Here is an 11113-nt window from a genome sequence, read left to right as displayed (position 1 = left end):
GACCAAAATGGACAACTGCTCACCAGGGCTCACATTTTTATAAGCTTTGGTCCATCTGCATAGCAGGGTTAATTGTCCAGTCACAGTTTCAGGTTTTGAAGTCCCATCCTTCTTGTTTCTCTCCTCAGCCCAGAGTTGTTTCTGCTTTTGGGCCTGAAACTTGTAACGATTGTCCTTGGTATCAATCTAGAAAATAAATTGTTTTGTCTGCCTGTTCTGTGCAGAGAGCTCCCTGACACTGAATATGAGACTCCAAACTGCACACCTGGGCAGGGCATGAAAAACATGGAAGCTGAAACTGAAGTGGGATGAAGGGGATTTCAGAGCCTCAGTCAAGGTCTCCTCGTGGGAGCCACCGAGATCCCTCCTCTCTGTTTGAGGTGCTCGAGCACAGCTCGTGATCCTCCCATGTGATACCAGATTGATCTCTGCTGCCAGAGGGAGGCCTCTCCACAAGGAAAAAGGGAGGAAATCAAGGCCAGGATTTTTGTGTTTGAGACATTCAGCTGAAGGCTCCTGTTCTGCTCACTCTGACTCCATCCATAGGCATCAGCCGGATTTCCTGAGCTCTGCCTTCCCAGCCTTCCTCTCTGAGAGCTGCCAGCCCAGATCCACACCCACAAACGCCACCAGATCCAGCCAGATCCAGATCCACACCCACAAACGCCACTGAACCTTCTGGAGCTGTTTATTGAATTTCTGGAAGTGTCAGAAAAGCACTAAACCGACAGACTCCGCTCAGCCCTGGTGCGTACTCCGGAGTAAATCACCCTATCCCATGCCAGGAGACCAAGGCTCCAGCAGAAAAGGAGCTTGATGATCTGATTCTAATTAGTTTCTTGATTTAATGGCAGTAATTTTACTTTCATGATGGTTGCCATTGCCCCAGCTAGCAGGGATAATAGACTTGGTTTCCTCAAAGGCTCATTTCTGATGCAGCCTCTGTTGAATTTTCAGCAATAACAAGCAGAAGCCCATAGTTACTTTGAAATTATGGGGTTTTGGTGGTTAAAAATGTCATGTACTCTCACCTGAGTTGTTGACTGGGAATTGCCAGTGTAAGAAAATGAACAGTCATAAAATTAAAATATAGCTGACTCCATTTCCTTCTAAGATGATCTTTTTGTTTCCTTGCTGGTTTAAAACCTTCAAGTTAAAGTCCTGGTGAAATCAGAAAAGGGTAAATAAAATTTTTAAGCAAATTCCACAGCATGGGGTGGGATGTGTTTACACCAGTAGAAAACCAGAATGACTCCACAGAAGATAATTAAAAACAAGGGAAACAAATGGACTGATCTTAATGACCCAACGGGTGAAATGGTATTAAATTAAAGTAACACTCAGTTTTGGGTACCTGAACCAAAAATGCTGTCAAAAATTACACCTGAGTGGCAGAACTGCCAAAACTGGTAGCTTTAATTATTTTATTTTCCTTTTTAACCTGTAAAAAATTCACTCTCCACAGCTGGATTAGATTTGGATGAGGGATCTTCACTGTTCCCCCTCTGTGATTTGCACAATCCACGGATGAATTCAGCTGGGGAAAGTTGTCTGAAGGTTTTGCCTGGTTTGAGCTCCTCAAACCCTTCATTAAGGGTAATTCTACATCCTCCTGCCTTTGTCCTGCATTAAATGGAATTTCTCATTATTATTTCTTGTATCTATTTACCTTTCTAAATTCTTCAAACCAAAGAGTGCTTACAGCTCTGAGGCCTTGAGCTCTCCAATTCCTCATTCTCAGAACACCTGCTGACTCCTGTGATAACTCAAAAGCCTCTGCTGGATTGTTCCTGAATTTTGAAAAGCAAAATACATTCACAGTTCTTAGTTCTGAATAATAATAATCCAGACTCTGATCCACTGCATGCTTAATGTGTGTTAAGGGGTATCCTCATGTGTAGTGCCTTGGGAAGAGTTTATTAGAAAAAAAAAGCCAAGTTGATTCAATGTCGCATTTTCTGTGTTGCTCATTAAATGTTTGAAGTAAAATACTGGTAAAGAATGTATGAAGATGCATTCTGGATGAAAAAATGTAAATGGAGAAAACACACACTGGAATGTGCTGATTGTTTTAATTAAAACATGAAGTGTGAAGAGGTATTTCTGTTCTGTCAGGAATTTGTGCTCCAGTGTTCTGGAAGATTCACAGATCCTGAACATGTTCCCATCACAGCCACACAGAATTTGTGAAGAGCTTTCCACAGAAAAAAAAAAGCACTTTTTGTGACAAGCAGCCTGAGTGTCTCCAACAACAGATTATCCAGAAACACAATTATTTTCAGGATTATCAGGAACAAACCAGAGCAGAGAGTGAGATATTAAAACCATAATTCAGCCCCCAAGCTGACAGAGTGGGATGAGCCAGCGAAGCTGTGGCACCATTAGCATGGAACAGGAGCAGTTCTGGTGGTTAAATGCATTTTACCCCAATCAAATTGCTGGTCCTTACAGGCCCTGGCAGCAGCAGGGAGCATCAAACCAGGCTGGTGTCTGAAAACTCAGAAATCCAGAAAAGGCAACCTTGATCTCGGCTGGGAGAATCCCAGGAGCTGCAGGAGTTTTATTAAAACTTAAAACTTTATTTATTCTATATATTATTTATTATTATTATTATTATTATTATTATTATTATTATTATTATTATTATTATTATTATTATTAATTTTGTTTTATATTTGTTGTTATTATTATTATATTTTATATTATTATTTTTATTTTATTTTATTTTACTTTATTCTAATTTATATTATTATTGTTATATTTTATTCTGTTTTATATTTGTTGTTATTATTCATATATTTTATATAATTATTATTTGATTTTACTTTATTATATTTATTATTATTATATATTTGTTATTATTATATTTTATATTTATTATTTTATTTTATTTTACTTTATTATTATTATTAATATATTTTATTTTGTTTTATATTTGTTGTTATTATTATATTTTATATTTATTATTACTATTTTATTTTACTTTATTCTATTTTATATTATTATTATTATATTTTATTTTGTTTTATATTGGTTGTTATTATTATATTTTATATTATTATTATTCTTTTATTTTATATTATTATATTTATTATTATTATAATATATTTGTTATTATTATATTTTATATTTATTATGATTTTATTTTATTTTACTTTATTATTATTGTTATTATTATTATTATTATTATTCACATTCTATTTATTATTATTAATATATATTTATATTTATTAAAACTTTAATAAACTTTAAGTTTGTTTTAAGTTTATTACTGAAGAGAAGGAATTACAGGTGTCTTGAGGGCCATCTGTGTTCATCTTCTGGGTAAAAGACACTGTCCTAATGGCAAAAAAAAGTCATTTAAAAGTTACCTACTTGGCTTTTCTGTTTTTATGGCAGAGCTGGAGCTGAGTTGGAGCATGGGATGTTTTTAACAGAAGTTATTGAAACACTCCCTGGCCAGCCCTTTAATCATTTTTGCGATGATTTCTGATTTTTAATCTAAGTCTGGTGTAAGGGGCATGGCCTGGTGTGGGAGGCAGGGAAATCTTCAGCTGCTCCCATTTCAAACCTGCTTTGCTGTCCCTGACCCCAGCCAAGGACAGAGCTGGTGACATTGGTGACAAACCCTGTGCAGTGACAGTAAAAATTCATTATTCTGCTTTAATGAGGCTCAGGGGGTGCCTGTGCTTGGACACTGAGGCAGAATTGACACAGCAGCAGAGATGTTGTGTTCCCAACTATAACTTTCTTGGTTTTTCTCTCTTTATTCTGCTGTGCTTCTTCTCACTCCTGGATTTCTCAACTTCTCTGAGCTGGGCTCCTCTGGAATATTCCCTCACTGGGAGTTCTATTTATCTCATCTCTCTGGGTCAGCACAAAAACTCCAAAGCTCGTTAGGATCTTGTTTCTTGTGTTTATTATTTATTATTTCTTTATCACAAAACTTGGCAGACTTTTCCAGACTTCTGCTCAAGTTCAATTCATCCTGCCCTTGTGGCTCACTCTGGGCTCTGAAGGCTCAAAATGGCCCTGAACTACTCAGTTCTTTTATCTTTATACTCATTCTTACCCAATTAACAATAGACACGTTAATTATTTTTATTAATGACCCAGTGACCCATCAGTGTGTGCTGCACTGTGACATTTTCTATCCAATCACCTCCTGCTACCCAAAAACCTCTGGAAGAAGAAGATGAAGAAAGAAGAAGGAAAAGAAACAATATTCTAAATCCTCTATCTTGTCTTCTATTTTCTAAATTAGTTTAAACTCTAACTTTTCCACCCAGTGATTTAAGAAAACTCTCTAATCTGCACACTCACACTTTCAGCTTTTCTATCTGACTTTAGCAGTTGTGTTCATGTAACACCATGAAAACACACCCATGAATTTCGTGTTGTGTGAAATTCAGTGTTCTCCTGGGTGTCAGAGGCAGAGATCAGAGCCAAGGGCTCACACTCTGTGTCTCAGACTCCAACACCAGGCTAAAAAAGGCAGCAGATTTAGGAGCATAAGGAGATCAGTGTCCAGTGCAAGCTCTGCAATAGCTGCACATCCAGAGATGATCCAAATCTGCCCTGATTTGCAGAGCCATGGACTGAAGGGAATTTGCCCATTTCAAGGAAAGTCAGCAACAAAATGTTATTTACTCTGTTCCTCTGCTGACAGGACAGCTCTCCATCATTTATTGTTTTGCCATGGGTAGAAATTCCATGTTTGAAAGGCAGAATGGGTTCTGATCTGTCTTTTACAGCCTGCTAAAATAAACCCCCAGACCTAAACAACCCCACATCTTCTCATATTCAGTCTTTAATGCTGAGGCTCGAATCCACATTTATTCATTAACTCAAACACATTAACAACAGTTTAATTAGAAAGACCCCTTCTGATGTGGAGGAAAAAGAGGATATCAGAGTGTTTCCAAAGCCTTCAGCATCCTCCTTCCCACCAAGAGAGGGAAATTTTGTTACATAAAACCCATTGCAGTGCTTCTCTCTGAGCTTCACCTCTGCCTGTCTCCAGCTGGATGCTCAGAGGAGTTGCTGGGTAATTTACTCAGTCAAACATGCATTTAAGGCTTCAATTTCTTCCTTGAGGTAGAGCCCCCTCATTCTGGATTTCACAGAAAAACAATAGAGAACTGAAGATGTAAAATTGAGTGCTTAAAAATGTGCTTTGCAGTCCTGGTTAACTCTGTCCACGTCTCTGCAATCCTTTAAATTCACAGAAACGTGGTGGAGTTAATGAATGGAATGATGTTTTTTGTCATCCTTCCCAAGAAACTTTGTCCTCCAGGAGAAACTGAGGCGCCAGCAGTGCTGGGAGCTGTGTGAAACCGAATTTCTGGACATTTTTTATGGATGTATCATAAAAGGCTCTGCTCAGCCACCTGAAAACGTTCAGCAAGATCAGCCTCAACGTTTGGTTCCTCTCTCTTGATTCATGAAAGGAGAAAAGCTGCCCTGGCTCCCTGGGATGGATGAGGGTTGTGCAGGGATGAAATGCTCCAGAGCATCGTTATCACAGTGAAATATTGGGAGTTGTGTTGGTGGGAGGAATTAGTTTTGTTTATTTACCAGCACCCCCTAAGAATGTGAGGCTATTTGTTGTATTAGCTGTGCTTGTCACGAAGAAACAATTCTGCTGTGATAAACCTGAAGCCATTGTTTTAAAAGATGGGCTGGACCTGCTTTTCAGAGGGGGAGAATTTTAATTGCTCAGACACTGAGAGACAAAAAAGGTCGTGGTTGTGTTTTACAGCACATTTTGCTTTCCTTGGTTGAAATTTCTCATCCTGAGGAGATAAACTTCCTTTTTAAGCAAAATTTCACTCTTTCCCTACATATCCACCAGGGAGGTTTCAGCCCCTGGGCTGCTTGATAATGGGATTGCAGATGTTTGCTTTTTTAAACAGATTACGGAGGTGGCTGAATGCGATATTGAGATTTAACAGTTGTTTTAGGACTCATCTTCCTGCAGGTCTGGGATGGGAATTTCACTTTAATCACTGCAACTCAGAGTTATGAAGTTCAGCTAAAATAACTATTTGCAATTATGTGGCTGGAGCCTCTTGAGAGAGCTAAAACTCACCCTCAGCCTGAGATTCAGTAAACAAATTTCCAGCCCTTCCCTTTCCTTCCAATGATTTAATTTTAAAATATGACTTGGTTAAATTTCCTGGGGGTTTATGGTTAAATTTCCTGGGGGTTTATGGTTAAATTTCCTGGGGGTTTATGGTGAAATTTCCTGGGGGTTTATGGTTAAATTTCCTGGGGGTTTATGGTGAAATTTCCTGGGGGTTTATGGTTAAATTTCCTGGAGTTTATGGTGAAATTTCCTGGGGATTTATGGTTAAATTTCCTGGGGGTTTAGGGTTAAATTTCCTGGGGGTTTAGGGTTAAATTTCCTGGGGGTTTATGGTTAAATTTCCTGGGGGTTTATGGTGAAATTTCCTGGGGGTTTATGGTTAAATTTCCTGGGGGTTTATGGTTAAATTTCCTGGAGTTTATGGTGAAATTTCCTGGGGGTTTATCCCTGCTCCCCTGAGCTGGGAGGAGATTCAAGAAAAACGACAGATTTTCCCCATTTTCCTCTCTGCTCACTGTAATGTGCTTTTCCCACTCATTTTGTGACCTGAAGGAAGCTCTGCCTGTCAGAGCAGATCCCACCTGAGCAGAGTGAGAAATGTTTGCAGAGCACTCAGTGACCGCCCCACATCTGGAATTAACCCCTGGAGAACCAGCCTGAGCACCACTCTCACTCACCTCAGGAAAACTCCAGGCCTTTTTCTCCAGGGAACAGGGAAAAGTGAGGAGCACTCCCTGCTGGCAGTGGGAAATGGGAAATTCTTTATGTGAGTGGTGAGGACTGGGTGTCCCTCAGGCTCCAGCCCTGCAATTCCATCAATATTTTAGATGACGTCTGGAGCTGTGACACTTTTGCATCCCTGCGTGCACACCTTGCTGAAATCTCAGGGAACACAGGACCAGACTGGATTCCAGCCACAAAGGAACATCCTCTGGACTCCTCGTGCTCTTCAAACCCCAGAGCAGCACTAAAACTTCAATTATTGAGGCAAAGAGCTTGGGGAGTTTCAAATAAGGATTAGACAATTATCTGAATAAGAATGGGCGAGATGAAAAGATAAAGGCTGTCGAGTTGGCTGCATCTGCTTTCTAAATTCCTCATCAGGATCCAAGGAAAGCAGAAATGCCACAAACATTGGCTCTCCTGCAGCAGTGACTTTGGGCTATCTCTGGGTTGCTAAGAGATGTTTTAAACAGCCCTCGTTTTTCAGGTTTTGCACTTTCTGCCCCCCTGGGTTCCTTTGTTGAGGGAAGAGATGATGCCTGGAATAGTTAAAACCCTTGGAATGCCTGTTCCCTGTGGAACAAGAAGAGTTGCCAATCATCTGCGGCTTAGCTGAGCTCAGAATAGGTTGATCTTGCTCATATTTTTAAATTTCTGCCTAATATATGTAGCAATTATTCCCTAGTGCCTTGGAGGAGGAGCTGGGAGTGGTTACAGGAACCTTCTCTCCATCAGAGTTGTGGAAAGTGCAGAAAAACCCAATTTCAGCGAAGCTTTAACAAGCTGGAGGCTTTCTGTGGGCTGCCAGGGAGCTGCAGCCAGCATCCTCAGAGGAAAAAGGTGAAGAGCAATCCTGAGGATTTTGGAAACTGGTTGAGGAAAAGATGCTGGAAATGAAGAAAAGGAACTTGAGAGGAAAAAGTCAGCAGGGAAGACTCAGAGAGAGGGGGGAGCAGACAGAAGTGGGTTATATTTATCAAGGTGATAACCATAACAATATGTTGGAAGTCTGGCACTTGAAACACTGAAAATCAGGACAAGAAAATTCCCAGCTGATTTCATGCAGGAACACATCCCTCACCACTGAGTTAGGAAAAGGAGACGGGATAACAGAGGAGCTTTGCTAAATGGCTTTTCTTTTTAAACAAGGAAAGGAGGTGGTGCCACAAAGGGAGGTTTGGGACCCCACAAAGGGAGGTTTGGGACCCCACAAAGGGAGGTTTGGGACCCCAGAGCCTCCTGACAGATACAGAGAATACACAAAGCAGCAAAGAGCATTTCTGAATCATTATATAATAATTGTGGGCAATAATAAGTAATAATATAATAAAATATAGAAGAAAATTTAAATCTTTAAAATATAGAATAAAATATAATATAAATATAAATAAAAATAAAAATATAAATATAAATATAAATATAAATATAAATATAAATATAAATATAAATATAAATATAAATATAAATATAAATATAAATATAAATGTAAGTGTAAATGTAAATGTAAATGTAAATGTAAATATAAATATAAATATAAATATTAATATAAATGTAAATATAAATTAAACTATAAATAAATATATATATATAAATAAAATAAAATAAAATAAAATAAAATAAAATAAAATAAAATAAAATAAAATAAAATAAAATAAAATAAAATAAAATAAAATAAATAATAATAAAAGTGTGCAATGACCAGTGGGGATGGAACCATGGAACTGAGCTTGAGGAGGCTGCAGACTCCTCCCTCCAGGCTCTTTATCCTGATTCCTCCCTCAAATCTCCTGATTTCTTCCCTGGGAATGTGGATGTTGTTTCACATTCCAGCCAGGCTGGAATAAAAGCAGGACTCAGCAGGTTACAAACCCTGGGATAGCACAGGGATCAAATCTTTTCCTGGTGCCACTCTCTCCTTTTCCCTCAAACTTACACCAGGGATGAATTTGGATCTGGAGATCTCAAACGTCCTGACAAGACCCAGGGGAACACAGAGCAGTGAGCTGAGGAAGGAAAAGTTGGGAAGTCACTGAACCACAGGCTCTGGCATGTCCAGTAAAACTGAGCACGTGGAATTTAGGCAAAGGGAAATATTTAAGGGCAACAGTTCACCAGACTGTGCCCACAAATATTTTAAGACATTAAGAAAGCATCAGCTCATTTGGTGTTTTTACTGTATTTTAATTTTTTGCTCCATGGCCATTAAAATCAAATCAGATTGATTTTGAGTAGAAAAGGAAGCAAAATGGTCACATTTCTTTATATTGCTATGCCCAGGGAACAACAGAAAATGTTGGAAAACCAAAGTGTCCTTCCTATCCTGTTCAACCAAGAGCTTCAGAGCATTGGTATTTCAGGATACTTGATCAGAGCCAAAGCTCTGAGCTTCTTTCAGCTTGACCATTATTACTAGAAGTGATGTTCTAATTTTCATCTAAAGCAAAGAAAAGTGTTTTATTCCCCCCAGCTGGCCCAGAGATAAGGGACTGAATCTCCAAAGATGAAGTCATTGAGCAGCTCTCGTGTGTTACTTTATTCCCCTGCTCAAAGCCCTTCTCCTCTTCCCACTGATCTCTGAAATAAAGCAAAATAATCAGAGAAGAAGGGGAGGCTTTCAAGTGTGGTTTTGAAGTGTCTCCCATGTTCAGGGCTGTGGCCTTTCCCTCTCCAGCCACCTGAGGGGTCACTCAGATCCCAGAATTCCAGCAGGGAACACTCCAGGGATTGCAATCTGCACTTTCCCTGGGATTTGTCTCTGATTTCCCCCTGTCCAGGGAGGCTTTGCTGTGCTCCCAGCAGAGATCAGACCTTGGCTGGTGCCAGGATCTCACCAAGACCCAGCACAAGCCCAAGGGGGCCAGGACAGGTTCAACATTGACTTCAGTGCCAAAAGGAACTCCCGTCAAAGAACCCAGCTCTGCCCTTGTGCCTGAGCAATAAAATCCTCCCCGAGAGCCCTCTGACACCAGAGGGTGCCAGGCACTGGGAAACACAGATTTCAGAGATTGCTGAGCACAGGGGAATGCACAGAGATGAGAAAATCAGCTTTTCTGTTCAGCTCCCTCCTGGGAAGGGGAGATGTTGTGCCAGAGCTGGACACTCAGCACTGGCACCGAGGTTTTCCAGGGAAGAGCCCTGTTTTCCATCTGGATCCATCCCCAGGAATTCTCAGAGTGCACAGCTTGTAAAGGATCTCTCTGTATTCCTAACCAACACCTCAGAACCACGGAATTACTGAGGCTGGAAAAGCCCTCCCAGACCAGGGAGTCTGACAGAACAAGCCCCTGTCCCCAAGCAAAGAGAAAAATCAAAGGGCAGTTCCTCACCTGAAGTAAAACTTTTCAACTTGATTAATCATCAGCTGAAGGTTTGGCCTCAAATCTTTCATTTTTTTTTGACAGAGAAGATAAAAAACACTGTGTTCTTCTCTGTTCATGTATTTTTACCTGTCCCAGCAATGGCAAATTTACTCCCTTTTTCTCCTACCAGCCCTCTAGAAGGACCAAGGGCAGAAAACACCAGGCTGGAATTATTTTTGCCTTGCCTGATATCATCATGTGGATGACAGAAAGTTCAGCTGCAAACCCAGAAGTGAAATTCCCTCATTTTCAGATCCTGTTCCCACTGAAACACCCCCTGACCGGTGGCAAGGCTGAACATTTGAAATGAAGGGCAGTGTTTGGTCTGCAAATCTTTAATTATCAAAGTGTGGGCTGAGCATGGAGAAATATCCACGGGGTGAGTCCGTATGTGCTGGGATGGGGATTTACTGCTCCTGGAGCTGGAGCTCTGGGATGAGATTTTATTACTTTATTTGTTTTACAGAGCTCCCCTTTGGTGCTGTAACAAATCCCTGAGCTCTGCTGGAATGTCAGGCAGGAATCACTGAAGCAGGGCCAGGGACAGGGACAGGGACAGGGACAGGGACAGGGACAGGGACAGGGACAGGGACAGGGACAGGGACAGGGACAGACACAGGGACAGGAACAGGGACAGGAACAGGGCCAGGGCCAGGGCCAGGAACAGGGCCAGGGACAGGGCCAGGGCCAGGAACAGGGACAGGGACAGGGCCAGGGCCAGGGCCAGGAACAGGGCCAGGGACAGGGCCAGGGCCAGGAACAGGGACAGGGACAGGGACAGGGCCAGGGCCAGGAACAGGGACAGGGACAGGGCCAGGGACAGGGACAGGGACAGACACAGGGACAGACACAGGGACAGGAACAGGGACAGGGACAGGAACAGGGACAGGGACAGGGCCAGGGACAGGGACAGGGACAGGGACAGGGACAGGGACAGGGCCAG

Source organism: Pseudopodoces humilis, chromosome 15 (genome assembly GCF_049639895.1).
Source record: "Pseudopodoces humilis isolate 2021_Gansu_Grassland_sample_001 chromosome 15, ASM4963989v1, whole genome shotgun sequence".
Lineage (NCBI taxonomy): Eukaryota > Metazoa > Chordata > Aves > Passeriformes > Paridae > Pseudopodoces > Pseudopodoces humilis.
Note: the sequence above shows the minus strand (reverse complement) of the source record.